Source organism: Stenella coeruleoalba (assembly GCF_951394435.1).
Source record: "Stenella coeruleoalba genome assembly, chromosome: 3".
In the NCBI taxonomy this organism is placed as follows: Eukaryota; Metazoa; Chordata; class Mammalia; order Artiodactyla; family Delphinidae; genus Stenella; species Stenella coeruleoalba.
In genome coordinates this window covers 8,087,475-8,102,184 of record NC_137148.1, presented here as the reverse complement: position 1 = coordinate 8,102,184, position 14,710 = coordinate 8,087,475, and the positions used below count along the sequence as shown (strand labels likewise).

At 47.2% G+C, this 14,710-nt stretch overlaps 1 protein-coding gene across 2 annotated transcripts in view; it reads left to right on the top strand.

Annotated features, from left to right (window-relative positions):
* The first annotated feature begins 2,628 nt into the window (after nucleotides 1-2,628).
* The window catches only part of SEMA5A (semaphorin 5A), a 477,874-nt gene continuing 465,792 nt past the window's right edge, over nucleotides 2,629-14,710 (top strand). For both annotated transcript variants that reach the window (XM_079918531.1, XM_079918532.1), the window contains exon 1: nucleotides 2,629-3,109. The gene's annotated coding sequence lies outside the window, so the exon portion shown is untranslated. The remainder of the gene's footprint in view (nucleotides 3,110-14,710) is intronic.

Here is a 14,710-nt window from a genome sequence, read left to right as displayed (position 1 = left end):
CTATGATTTCATTTTTAAAGGAAGAGAACTAAACAGTTTTGTTTTGAAATGATCACCTCCAGTTTTGACTGTGATGTGTAGCAGCTTAATGCCAGAATTTCTTCGGTGAGTAGTTCTAAGGAAAAATCCCAGAAATTGCATTTGGAAAAAGGAAACACCTGTGGATTCTTTTAAATAATTTTTGTTGTAGAGCGCCTACTTCTGTGCTGGGCCCTGGGTGAGTATTTCACTTACGTCACTTTCTTTTTCCTTTACTGTTTACAAGGACCTATGTGACATCAGGTTTGTTTAAGCTCCTGATGAAGAAACTATACCTCAGAAAAGTTCAGGAACTTTCTCCAGGTCACAAGGCAAAGTCATGACCAGTTTAGTTCCATTTTGCTTTAAAACTAAGGATGCACCCTAAATTATTATTTGGTTTCTCCCATTCCTTATTTTTATTATTAATGTATTTGTAATTCATTATCACTAAAATACATATTTTAATAATGCTTTGGTATAGTCTGTAAAGTACCTGTAAAATCGACCCCCCCCAAACATACATATAAAGTTACATAACTTATTGAATTAAATGTTACTAGCCCTCCTGGGTTATGGAGTAGATAGCTACTTCCTTCCCACTGCTTAGCTCTCTATATGCAGAGAATTTTTTTTTTTAACGCCTTTAACTGTAGTGTTGAGGGGCAAAGAACAAGGAGTAGTTAAACACATTTGGGTTCTAGTTTCTTTCTCCCTTTGCCCTGGCATCTGGAGGATACAAGGTCAGCATATCCACCCAAGGGTTGCAAGGTCAGGTGTAGGGCAGTGTCCTCCCTCCCCTTCCCACCTCCCCAGGGACAAGCAGTCGGGCTAGACCTTGGCCAGCCTCCTCCTCCGGGGGGGAGCGCTCCTGGGCCTCTGTGCCACGTAAACAGGAGAATCGGAATGTCGGGAATGGAGCTAGTGCCCCACGTGTCAAGCACAGAAGGAGGCGTGTTAAGCTTTTCATTAAGGCCCCAGGAGCCCGGCAGCTGCCAGGCACCAGGCTGAGCGCTCCCAGCACAACCCAAGGAAGAATGCACCTCCGAGACCCGCCCAGCTACTGACATTTCCTCCGGACGTCTTAAAGGAAATCCGAGTGAGGCCTTGAGTACCCACAGCAGCTCCATCACCAGCGCTACAGAGAGACTGGAGTTCTGAGGCTGGGCTGAGCTTCCATGGAAACCTGCGGAACTACTTTCATTTAATTCTTTTATTAAAAAAAAATATTTCTAGAAACTAAAGACAAATCAATGTCAATTTGTTTTCCGATTCTTTTTCTCTTGGATCTGCGTGGCTACAGCAGGAGCCATGACACCTTGCAGCTAGAGATGGGTTCTTTGTCTTGTAGCTGAACTCAAGGGCACAGTCTTGGGCACGCTGGGCCACTCCCACTATCGGGAATCCCAAGACCCGGCCACTGGCCCTGGAGCGGCTGTGTGAATGTGGGCCGTAGAGCTTTCCATTGTCACTGCGGTAAGAGGGTCGTGGTGGGGACGTTCATGAGTTTCCTTACGCAACGGAAACTTGAAAGCCACCCTTTGAGGCCGAGATGGAGAAAAAAGGGCCCAGAGAGACTGTTCCCCACCCCCATCCAGAAGGAAAGGGTCAGGCGCGGCCCTACAGCTTTCCCTACCGAAGTTTTGCAATAGAGTATCAACAAATTTTGCAACAAATTTCAGGAGTCTTGAAAGGTACTCTGCTTTCCAATTAAGAATCTTTTCACCTGAGTACTCGCTCGATAAAGGCGAAAGATTCGGCAAAAGGGCAGCAAGTATCAATAACATTTGCCCCATAATTGGTCGAGATAACTTTGTCCATCTGGCGGCCCCCTCTCTGGCTCAGCGTGGCCACCTGGGGACCCCTGACCTGCCTCCCTGGTTCGCTGCATCTGTTCGTTTCTCTAACTCAACTCTGCTGAAACTGAGCCGATCTAGCCGGGAGGCGCACCCCCAAATCGCTCCTCCAAGAATCCGCAGCAACTCCCTCGGTCTTTAAGAAGTTTCCAGCTCAGAGCGCGCAGGAGGATGTCGCACAGAAAGAACAAAATCACAGAGTCGGAGTCGGGAGGACCCCGCGGCCCCTGCCCCCGCTCTCATCACACGGCCGGATTCAGCCGGGGGACGCGCACGTACCTGGAGCTGAGGCCGGCGGAGTGGACGCGCCACATCTCGGGTCTCCGCCCGCGCTGCCTCCGGCCCTTTATGCCGACCCCCCAACTCTCCCCAGGTCCCCTCCCCCCGCAGCAGCCACGTCGGAGCTGCGGGACCGGGGGCGGAGGAGCTACAGAAAGTCTCTGCAAGGCGGGGGAGAGGGCGTCCCTGAAAGTCCAGGCTCGGGCGCAGTCGCACTGGGCAGGCAGCAGTGGGGCCCCTGGAGTCCAGGGGGACGCCGGGGTAGCGGAGGGGGTCCGGTCCCGGGAAGGGGAGGTGTCAGGGGAGGGGCCCAGGGAGGTCAGAAACGGGGTGGAGCGCTCGGGTTTCAGCCGGGCTGGGAGGAGGAGGAGGAGGAGGAGGCGCGGCAGAGGGGGCGGGGGCCTGGGCGGGGCCTGGGGCGGGGCGAGGCGGCCCCGCGCTCCCGGCCAGTACTCCCCGCGCAGCTCTACTCGCCGGGAAGGCGGCGCCGGCGGCGGCTTCTCTCCCTGCGTCGGCTCCCGCGCGCCGCGCTCCCGCCGCGGGTGGACTCCACAGCCCCTGGCCGCTCGCGGTCCCTCCCCGGCGGCGGCCCCCACCCTCCACTTCTCTCGGCTGGGGCGGCCCAGCCCTTGTGGCCAGTCCGAGGGGCTCTCCTCTCCCACTCGGGCTCCTCTGCGGAGCTGGCTGGAGCACCCAAATTTGCCTCTTCGCCCGACGACCCCGTTGGGCGCGAACCTGCTCAACCCCGGTCCGGCCGTGCGCCCGGGGACGGTGCGCCTGGCGCTCGAGCCGGCGCCCCAGCCCGGAGCGCTGCGAGTTGGGGGTGGTTCTGGGCAAGTGGCGGGGGGCGGCGGCTGCTGCCTCGACTTCCCTCGCCGGGCGCTGAAGAAGCCTCTCAGAGCTGCTCCGGGTCCCCGGCGCTGGATGACTGGCACGAGGAGCGCGCCTCCCACCTGGTGAGCGACCCCCCCGCCCCGTCCCCGCGTGGCCGTAGCCGCAGCCCCGACCGAGCCCCTTTGGGGCCAGGACCCGGGGGCGGCAGTGGTCGGCGGGTGGGTCGAGTCGATCTCGGGCCGGGTCGATCTGCAGGCACTGGGCGGGGGGCAGCCCGGGGGCAGGGTCAGGACTACCGTCAGTGCAGGGGCGCGCACAGTTGAGCTAGTACACGGGCTGGAAGTTTGTGTCTCTGCCTTTGCAGAGGTCTGAGTGTGCAGAGGTAAGGAGCGGAAGCGACCCGGTGGGCGCCCGGGCGGTGGGAGAGAGGGCACCCCTACCCAACACCTCCATAAGGTGCGCACTGGAGGTCTTTGCATGCAGCCGGCGCGTGTCCAGGCTCGCATTGTCGGGAGCTAAAAGCAGGGGTCCCGGTGGCCGACACTTCGCAGTCCGGTAATCGCCGCCCGGGGCAAGGTTTTTCTGGGCGAGTTATTGGGGCTTTGCGGCGCCCGCGAGAACCCGGGAGGCGGTGGGACTTGGGCTCAACTCCACCGAGCGCTTTGGTTAATGAGGGAGACTGAGGCTGGCGGTCGCACAGAACGCCGCGGCCAGGGATGTAGGGGCCTGGGGAACCACTTGCTCCATGGGCTGTAGCCAGTCCACTCCGTTTCCGCGGGCATCTCTACGCCGCTCCACGATTTCGCATCCCCTGGCTCAGGATTTCGGGGCCGGAGGTAGATCTGGGCGCCGGAGGGAAGACGTGCGATGGAGACGCCGCCGAGGAGTGATCTCCCCGGGATCGCTCCCCGCGGCGCTCGGTGCCCGGCCTAGCTCAGTCAGATCCCGATTCCCCGGGCTTTGGCGGGAAGCGCGTTCACCTCCTCGCCCTTTCCTCGCTTTGTACCTGGATGCGGATGTTCAGAGTTGGGATTTAACTTTCCGGCGCTTGCGGCGTCCCCGGGATCCCCGGCAGGGGGCGCTGAGAGCGAGCTCAGGAAGAGGGCGAGAGGATGCTAGGAGCCCTCGGTGCTGGGTGAGTGGGTGGAGGTCCGAGTCAGCAGAGCGAGACCAGGCGGATCTTGCAGTGATTTCACAGAGGTGGAGGATGGTGGAGGAGTTGGTCAGTTGACCTGAGGGAGCTGTCAGCCTTGTTAGAAGAAGGGACAGGAAAGGTGGTTTCCAAACTCAAGGCCCTTAAGTAGAAAGACTCCTTTCAGAGACAAACGTATCCTTGTAAACTGTTCCTGTTTGTGCATCTGTCTTCCTCCCTGTGACCGCTGTATTTACTCAGAAAGAAATCGAAATTGAGTGAAGATAAGGTGAGTTATGTTTAATATTGACATTAAGTTCTCAGGTGCACATTAGTTAAAATGCCAGGAGTTACAAATAATTGTCGCATCTTTTTTTTTTAAATTGAGGTTTATGTTGAATCTCTTATTTAAGCAAAACAATTGTATGTCACAGTTAGCTTATCCAGAAGAGTTCTGTCACGATGGCCACCTTTGGAAACGACAGATATGTTATTAATTATAGAGTTAGTCTTTCCTAAGGAGACACAGAAAGACAAAAACAGACTTTACCAGGGAAGATTTTTAACACCTAATTAGGATTGCTAAATTAATTGCTAGTTAATGCCACTTTCATTATTGAAGAGAGGGTAAACTTTATCATACGCTATTTTGAGTGACCAATTCACACTTTCAGTTCAGGCAGATAATACCTTACCTTGTGTATCATTTAAATAACTATTCCTGTCTATGTCTGCGTTTACTGCAGAGGAAACAGGGATTCTGTACCCCCAAAGATTTTTTGCCATGCTTGTCTTAAATGAAAAAGCAGTCCGAAATGTAACTGCTTGGGCCCCTTGAAGCTTTTTTCTTGAGTTTCTTTCTTGCAGAAATTTTGCCACGAAATAGCAGCTCATCCACAGTGCTGCACGGGTCACTCTCATCATTTGCACACTCATGGAATTGTGGGGGTGATGAACTGATACCTGCTTTTACATGCTTTTAGCCTTGTATATACTTCCTTAATAGGGAGAAGGTGGATGATGCTAATCATTTTATGCCTTTTACAAACTACAGTAACTTATTTGGTTGTTTTAATGGCAAACAGCTGTGAGATTCCTGCTGTGAGCAAAGACTTTGGTCTCCTGGGTGGTAAAGCTTGCCTTTGTCCAAAAGAAGTTTCTGAGATGTTCAAAACTTGGTAAAAATAAACCTGTGCTCTTCACTGCTGTCTCCTTTTAAAATGATTCCTTCTCCATGTCTGGATAGAATGAAACATAGAAACATATAGTGCAGCGGCTGTTAAAAGATGTCGGCCAGTGGGGCATGATGAATTACGCATGTTCTAAACTTTTGCTTAAGTTTTAGCGTTTGTAGACCTTCTGAATCCCCATTCACAGCTTTGCAGTGAGAAATCTTGCTTCACTTTAGATTCTTGATCGGAGATGTTAAAAAGCAGCAAACTTTTCTCTGTGTTGTATGCTAATTGCTCAAAATAACAGATGCCGGTTCCTTGGGACTCTCTCATATGCCCCTGATACTAGAGAGAGCTGCTTAGCTGAATCATTACATAATTTTTTATTAACTTCGTGATTATTTTTAATGATTCCAAATGTCTGTTTTTGTTGTTATAAAGTCATTGAAATTAAGGCTTTTCTTCTGATATGCATACGGGAAAGTGGTGGAGGGGGGAACAGACCTTCATTAAAGGTCCGGCCAAAGGTCTAAAGGCATTCCATTATGGAAACAAGTGATCAGCAACTCTAGAGTTAACTAAGGTTAGGAACTAATCCCTAACAAGAAATTTGGATCACAGAATCCTCCAGTTTGTGAGACAGAACAAGTTAATTAGTTTATAATATGTCAGAGTCAAGGATTCCGTTTTTGGAGTAGTCTATGCACAGGTGTTTGAGAAAAGTCCCACATCCTGCAGTAAATCCCCCATAATTCTTGATTCTAAAATCACACCATATTTGTGTTTAAAAATGCTCCTGACATTGTTGCTACAGGTACGCAGACAAATTGCTTAGAGTATAATTATAACACCAAAGTGACACGTTTTTATGTTTAGAGTTAAATAAAATTTTTTAAAATGTAGCTTTTGCCCTGGAGCAAATTGAGTTGCACTGAAGTGCAAAGTGTGTGCACGGAACCTGGTACATTTCTGCCCACACGTGTCTATTTGCATATTTATATAGAGAAAGCGAACAATTTTCTTAAGTCCTAAGATGAGTACACATAAGCACTTTAAGCTGTTTATACTATCTTTGTGTACTGTTGTTGATAAAGTAGACATTTTCACATATGTCTCTGGCAACCTTTTAAAATTGAGATGCAGAAGTTTTGTTGAAAATTACTGGCTTTTATCACTCTGCTTGCTGCCTTGTAGAAACGATCAGCTGTAGATAGGGGGCAATCTGCTGTCTCTAATTCCTGCACAAATTGGTGACATATTAAAGATAAATTCAACAGGTGAGGAGTAGCTAGTTCATTGGGAAGCAGTTCGAAGAAGCAGCTTTTGTTGTGCTTGCTAAAGATATCACTGATTTCTTTGATGAATTTATCAGGTACTGGGTATCTTAGAATCAATTTCTAACGACAAGAAAAGAGGAACAAAATTAAAGTAAGCTGGAATATACATAGACAAACTTGTTTTGATTCAGAATTTATGCCAAACAGAACAAAGCAAACAAAAACTTGATCCAAGAGAAGGTCCAGTATAACAAGTAACTTATTATAATGTACTGGTATTGACACAATTAAGCTTTGCCATCTAAAGGTTCTAGAGCTAGGGAAACTTGGCTCTGAATTTCACAGAGTATTCCGAAGCAACTTCAAAGACAAGTTATATAGTTCCCTGGGGTGTGACATTTAAAATAGGATGAACCCAATGGTGGGCTCAAGAAAACAGAAATTTTTCTCAAAGGAATTGCTGTTGTCTTTTTTTCTTTACCTTCTTTTATTGTCCAAGATTAATGGTTGTTTGACAAGAGCAAAGTTGAGCACTTTGCTTCTCTTTCCTAAGTTTTAAAATATATTAGGTTAGTACTGTTGCATTTGGAAAAAAGTAAATCATTCCATTCTTTACTCTTTTTTTTCTACATGTACTAGAATTGGCTTCCTGATTAATATTGAAAACCACTATATTTTAAAAAAGAATAAAGTTTTAGAGGGTGAATTTCTTTTATTTCTGGAAGGCCATGGACTCACTAATCTTTATCTTCCTATCTGTCATTCATTACTTGTCACCATCTCTCTGGGGAATCAGCTACACTAGGATTCACGTAGAATGACGAGGAGGTACACATTGGAACAATTTTATTTTATGTTGCATTTTTATGTCCATTTGAGAGTAGATTACATTACTGCAATAGGTAATTCAATTACAGATATGTATGATAAATAACCAGGAGACTGATGCTATCAGAAGGCAACTCTACTGGAGAAATAATACTGTATTTGCTGAGATGTGAAATTAAATAAGTTCTAGGAAAGTGACCGTCAGGATGGAGCAAGGACAAATTGTTCACAGGAAATAGAGCCTCTTTCAATCAGTTCACATTCACCCAACACTTGGCAACGATATATGATATGCCTATGCAAAGAAAAACAGAGTCAGAAAAAATAAAAAGCAGTCAGAAAAATTCTGCTAAGCCATTTCCTGTAAGTTGTCTGCAGAAACATAAGATGGCTAGTGCCTGCTGTAACTTCCCGGAAGAGATCTGTTTCTCACCAGCTGACCCCAATACAATTCCATACAAAGAACTTCCCTCCCTGTAAAAGAAACTGGAGATGTGACACATCTTGGGGAGGGCTTCCAAACCTGTGCTCAGTCAGCCACCAAGGATGCAGCTGCCCCACGGCCAGGACCACTCAAGCACTCAGTGCCAGGCCAGCATCCCCGACAGAGGCCAGGGGCATTTATGGCTGGACATCCTGCAGCCAAATGGGCTTTAGCATCAAACCCTGCTTCTGTGATTCCTTTTACAGGGCTGAGATTTAGATCTGCTGTAAAACTTTACCGATTGTAAAGCTGAGAACATTGTGTGTAGCTGGTAGCATAAAGCAAAAATAATTGCTCTGGATGTCAACCGTCCTTTCTTTGTTCAGCAGACGTTGCTCTTAAGCCATGGCTCATGCCAGTCGAGGTACATGTGGGAACTGAGTAAGAATTTGCTTCTGAGACGCCTGTCAATTCCTGCCTGTTCTAGCTGTGGACTTGACTTTGGGAAAGTTAGTGCTAGGAAAGCTGGGTAGAATAAATTACCAGAAGCCCGGGCTTTAATAGAGTACTTGCCTAATTGGGCAGGGCAGTTGGGAGAGGCCTTGGCCTCCAGTGAAGCACTTGATGGCCAGGGAGAGGTCCCCACGGGACGGGCCCGCCTACTGTGCTGGAGCTATGTCAGCGGTGGTTGGACAGGTTGCAGGCCAGCTGGAGAGGGGTGGTGAGGGCAGCAGCAGTTCACAGTGGCGTAACTGTCCCCGTGTGACCGAGGGGTGTCAGATAGAGGTCCTGGGAGGGCTCTGCACAGAGGATGTGGGCGGAGCATGTGGATGGACTTGGAGACGGCCAGGCAGCAGTGGTGGGTCAGGATGCCAGGCCTGCATCGCCCCTGGGGGCCCCCACCTTAGAAGCAGGTCCTCCAGAAGATAGAAGGGGAGGAGTAGCCAGGAAGTGGGGTAGGACTTCCCTACAAGAGTGATGAGGATGTTGGGTTGCTCCAACCCAACTTGCTGTATTGCCTTTTTTTTTTTTTTTTGTGGTATGCGGGTCTCTCACTGTTGTGGCCTCTCCCATTGCTAAGCACAGGCTCCGGACGCGCAGGCTCAGCGGCCATGGCTCATGGGCCCAGCTGCTCCGCGGCATGTGGGATCTTCCCGGATTGGGGCATGAACCCGTGTCCCCTGCATTGGCAGGTGGACTCCCAACCACTGCGCCAGCAGGGAAGCCCCATGCTGTATTTCTTAAAGACTTTCACCAACAGAGAATGGAAGCTTAGCAGCCACATGAGACTGCCACTGGTGAGTCTTCCATGTCTAAAACAGCGCCTGGCACACAGGCTGCCCTGGGTTCATACGTGTGGTGAATGAATGAATCAGTAGATGCCTTTATGTGGTATATAAATAGTACAGACTGCGATATAGTGTCCTGGATAAAGGCTGTGACCTTACTAAGACTTTGGGGGCCAACCGTGGAAACTGAACACTATTTAGGTGGAGAAAAGTGTTTCAAATACCCCCAAACTGATTTATTTGCAGAGTCTTGAAATAAAGATGTCTTTGTGAGTCAAGGACTGTGCACTTCACGTATCCTAATACAGGGCTATTTGCACCGTTGTAAATGCTTGTTCCGTCAATTGATGACCTTGCTGGACTTGGAGATTAGCATAAAACACTTTATGTGTATTCAAATAGTTTATTAAACATAAAAAAGTGAAATTCAGGGATGTTGTTTACTTATTGAGACCAGCTCCCCTCCCCTCGCCCACCCATAGGCACAAAAATTCCAGGGAATGTATTGTATCCTCATGATGTATTTTCACACATTACAGAGACTTTTAGAAATTCTAGAATATTTTAGAACTAGGGAAGCCTTTCTTATTTTATTTCTGCGATGAGGCCCATAAGCCTTGTCACTTAGTTGGATTTATAGATTTAATAAGCTGAAACAGATGAGTGGATAAATAAAATGTGGTCTAGCAGCAATACAATGGACTACTATTCAGCAATCAGATGAATGAACTCTTGATAGAAGCTGCAGTAAGCGTGAACTTGGAAACATTATGCTTAGTGAAAGAAGCCAGTCACAAAAGACTGCATGTCGTATGATTCCATTTATAGGAAATGTCTAGAAAAGGTAAACCTGTGAAGGCGGAAGGCAGATTCGCAGTGGCCTGAGGCTGGGGCTGCAGGTTGGAAGGCACTGCAAATGGGCAGGTGGGACTTTTCAGGGCAATGGAAATGTTCTAAAACTGTATTGTGGGGATAGTCACACAGCTCTGTACGTTTACTAAGAATCATCGAATTGTACACTTACAGTGTGTGAATGTTGTATCATGTAACCTATACCTCAGTAAAGTTGTTTACAAAAAAAAGAAATCTGGGACATAATTTCTAAAGTTAGAGTACGTGAAACCCCATGACCTAAACAAATCCTGCTGTGTTTCCTGGGAACTGTGTCTGTGTTTCCAGGGTTTTCACAAAGCCTAGTGCCTTGGCCACCAGATGCCAGGACAAACAGCCTCTCTTTGATCCCATGGCACTTCCTGGGAAGTGTATCAGAGCTGTGATCTCTGTCATGAAAACAATCAAACCCAGGTTGTTTCCAGATGAGACCACGGAACCGAATCAAATCCATTAAACTCATCGGCCCACCTGGCTACTCCATGTTTGCTACACCCCGATTCCCAGTCGTTTGTTAGAGGATACTTCTCTTCTGCCAGTTTTATTGGTACATGGACATCGCTCCAGGAGTGGGGGTGGAAGTCTTTGAAAACATAGTCTCCTGATCTCATTAGAGCTGCAGGGTCTGGGACTCCCAGAGCATGGCTCTGCTCGCCAAGGGATGCTGGTTTCCTGGGATGGACCAAAGTGCACAACACCTGCTTCTGTACCCTTGTTCACTTAGCAGAGCTTTCGCTTCCCCTGGTGAGGTTACTTCTAACAGCCAGAGCCAGTGGCGCAATGCATAGTTTTGAATGCCCAGAGCCTGAATGGTTCAAGTGGAGAGCGCCTTTTTTTCCCCCATTAGAAGAAGAGCCATAGGATCACTTATGGCTCTTTCCATTTTTCTTTGACATGTTTTTGCAGTTTAAAGCACAAGCTGAGGTTAGGTTATGGGTAGAGATACATATGAATTGCCTCTAATTTCACTCTCTTGCCCTTCCCTCCTCTGTTTCAACTCCCTTCCCCATGTGGAAGGGACCTCCCAGGCTTTGTCCAGGCAGTGGCATCTCCAGTACCTGCCTCTTTGCTCTGGGGATTCAGAGCTGCTGCTGGATGCTGTGATATCGTAGGTGTCATCGACAGACATGTTCTTTGGCTCAGTCTTGTCCCTGGGCTGCTTCATGTTGGCTGGCTCGTATAAGTCAGTCCTCATCTAGGTCAGTTACAAGTATGAGGGGAATGCGGTGGCTATTTAATTTCATCCCAGCATTTGTTTCACATCTGATGGTGCTCTCAGGCAGGGAGAAACATGCATCGGCTTATCGGGTGAGAGAAGCACTTGTGAGAAGGCAGTGGGAACCTCTCCGTCCCTCAGCCTCGAGTCCTGATGGAAGAGATCGGAAGCCTTGGAGCTATGCTTCTCAAGGCCCTTCCTCTTCTCCACCTTGAACTCTCAATTCCCTGGCCCCTGGTCACAAAGCTGGTGCCAGGAAGGTGAGGATACCTGAACCCAGATGCTTCAGTTGACAATATTTTCCACTCCACCTGTCTATCCCCACTTTCCTTACAATGCACATCTGAAACCAGTGTAAATGCCCCTCGTGAATGGAAATTGTGCCGTAGTTGGGGGTGGGGCTGGGTGAGGGTGGATATGGGAGGTCCTGGAGCTCTGCACCTCCAGGCAGGGCACATTGGCTGTCAAGGCTTCCCAAGCAGAGTCCTAAGTCAGGCCTGGAGCCAGATTTACTCCCTGTGTGCCAGCAGTGATGGAATTCCTAGCTTCTATTGCCAGCTTGTGAAAGAAAATCATTCAGGAAACTGCAAGCTGGTGAGTAAGAATTGCAAAGATTCATTCACTTGAAAGCTGACGCCTGAAACTTTTATTTAAGTTCGAACAGATTCTCCAGGCCCACCTGCTGGGTTTCCATCTCCTTGTGGTTTATCTTGGTGCAGAGGAAAGTCCGTGGTGGTAAAGGGCTCACGGTGGGGATTTTGGCGGACACCCCCCAGAGATGGTACTGGCAGAAGGGCCTTCTGGGTGTCCCACACCTCACTCATCCCTGACCCAGGAATCTGTGCAGTAAGGTCCACTTCTTTTGAACTCCGTGGAGTAAATACCAGTGCTTGGACGTTAGTTGCTAAAGCTGTAAACCCCAGTTAGACCGTAGAGGGGAATAGTCAGTCTTCATAGTGGTTAGACACCTTGTCAATTCAAATACGTTGAAGACACTTTTAAGAAGAGTGTCTGTCAATGAATTAATTGTTTATTGAGGGAGGCTCAAGGAAATCATGGCTAGAGGAGAGACTGACTTGCCCAACATGGGGAAGAGAATACAGAGAGTAACATACCTTATGTTTTTGATTAGGAAGAATAGTACTTCCCAAGGCCTACGTAGTATTTAAAAGGGACTTTTTTTTTTCTCATATAATGAAACTAATAACAGAAGATCAAACACTTTAGATTCAAACCCACTTTAGAAGTATATCTGATTTATTTGTTTGGGTTTGTGAATGGGAGTAGTACTAGCTTTGGAGTGAGTTTGGGAAATAGATAAACATTCTTCATTTAATCTTTGGGACCCTGAGTTCCTTGATAATCTTTCAGAGAAATCTCAGTTTTTCTTCTGGTGGCCAATTACTTTGCTCTTTTCTGTCAAGAGGGAAAAGAATATCATGGCCTCTTACCTAGTAAGTATGGATTAGAGGAGAAACTCAGTCAGGTGCAGATCTTGTTTCATACTTCTCCAGAGTGTCACCCATATCTTTGTCCTCTATCAGAATGCCCAGCTCCATTGGTGCATTGGTTTGGGGTCAACATGAAAAAGGACACAGAAAGGAAGAGAGTGCCCTGAATGCTGGAAATCCTTCTGCGCTCCAGAGAATGTTGGTTCCATTTAGTCTTTTTTTTTCCTTTTAATAAATTCTATACTGACTTTTTCTGTCCTCCTCTCACAACCCAGTGATCCTTTTTTTGCAAAAGCAGTCACAGCTCTGATCCTTCCCGTCATCAGTGAGCTTGTGATCTGCAGAAGAGCCACGAAGCACCATGTCACGCATTTGCGTGGGAGCACAGCCCCAGTGGACTGGGACACTGGCCAACTTGCCCCTTGGAGTGGGCACCATGGAGGTTGTGACCCACAAAGCGAGGCTACGAGTTCACCCCTGGGTGATCTGTAATGTGGAGTCTCTTTCATTTCTGGTGGTAGTGCGTGAACGTTGATGCAAGTTTTGGATTTGCCGCTAAGTGCCTTTCAATGGGCTTTTAATTTTTCATTTTTAAATTAAAAGTGTATGTGTGCCAGAAGAACTGGCCTCGGGGCCCAGATTTCCTGCCTGGAGGTCGTTGGAGATGGGGCTAAGTGGGAAGAATAAAAATCGTGATTGGACGCTTGGCAAAAATCATCATTAAGAGGCCCAGGCAAAGGGCACAATTAGTGCACGGCTCAGATCGGAGACGGAGGTGGGAGACCCGCAGGGCCAAGTGCCCTTTGTGGGTTCTTCTTTAATTGCACCGTTGAGTGAACACCCAGTTTAATTAAGCCTGCGGGGGTAGACTTACGATAACAAGTCAAAAGCATGTTAGGAAAGGCTGCTTGCTTGAAAGGGTATGGGAACCCCTCGTGTTTATCACTGTTACTCTTAAGGTGAGTGCTACCCTGTCTTTTTATTTTATTTAAAATTTTTTAAATTTTATATTGGAGTATAGTTGATTAACAATGTGGTGTTAGTTTCAGGTGGACAGCAAAGTGATTCAGTTATACATATACATGTATTTATTCTTTTTCAAATTATTTTCTCATTTAGGTTATTAGAGAATATTGAGCAGGGTTCCCTGTGCTATGCAGTGGGTCCTTGTTGGTTACCCATTTTAAAGATAGTAGTGTGTACACGTTAATCCCAAACTCCGAATTCATCCCTCCCTGCCTCCCACCCACTTTTCCACTTTGGTAACCATAAATTTGTTTCCTAAGTTGGTGAGTCTGTTTCTGTTTTGTAAATAAGTTCATTTGTATCATTTTTTTTTTAGATTCTTCATATAAGTGATATCATATGATATTTGGCTTTCTCTGTCTGACTTACTTCACTTAGTATGAAAATCTCCAGGTCCATCCATGTTGCTGCAGATGGCATTATTTCATCCTTTTTAATGGCTGAGTAATATTCTATTTTTTGTTTTGTTTGTGACAAGGTATTTATTTATTTATTATGAATTTTTGAATTTTATTTTCTTTATTTTTTTATACGGCAGGTTCTCATTAGTTATCCATTTTATACACATCAGTGTATACATGTCCCAATTCATCACACCACCACCACCACCCCGCAGCCGTTTTCCCCCCTTGGTGTCCATACATTTATTCTCTACATTTGTGTCTCTATTTCTGCCCTGCAAACGGATTCATCTGTACCATTTTTCTAGATTCCACATACATGCGTTAATATACAATATTTATTTTTCTCTTTCTGTCTTACTTCACTCTGTATGACAGTCTCTAGATCCATCCATGTCTCAACAAATGACCCAGTTTTGTTCCGTTTTATGGCTGAGTAATATTCCATTGTATATATGTAGCACATCTTCTTTATCCATTTGTCTGTTGATGGGCATTTGGGTTGCTTCCATGACCTGGCTGTTGTAAATAGTGCTGCAGTGAACATTGGGGTGCATGTGTCTTTTGGAATTATGGTTTTCTCTGGGTATATGCCCAGTAGTGGGATTACTGGATC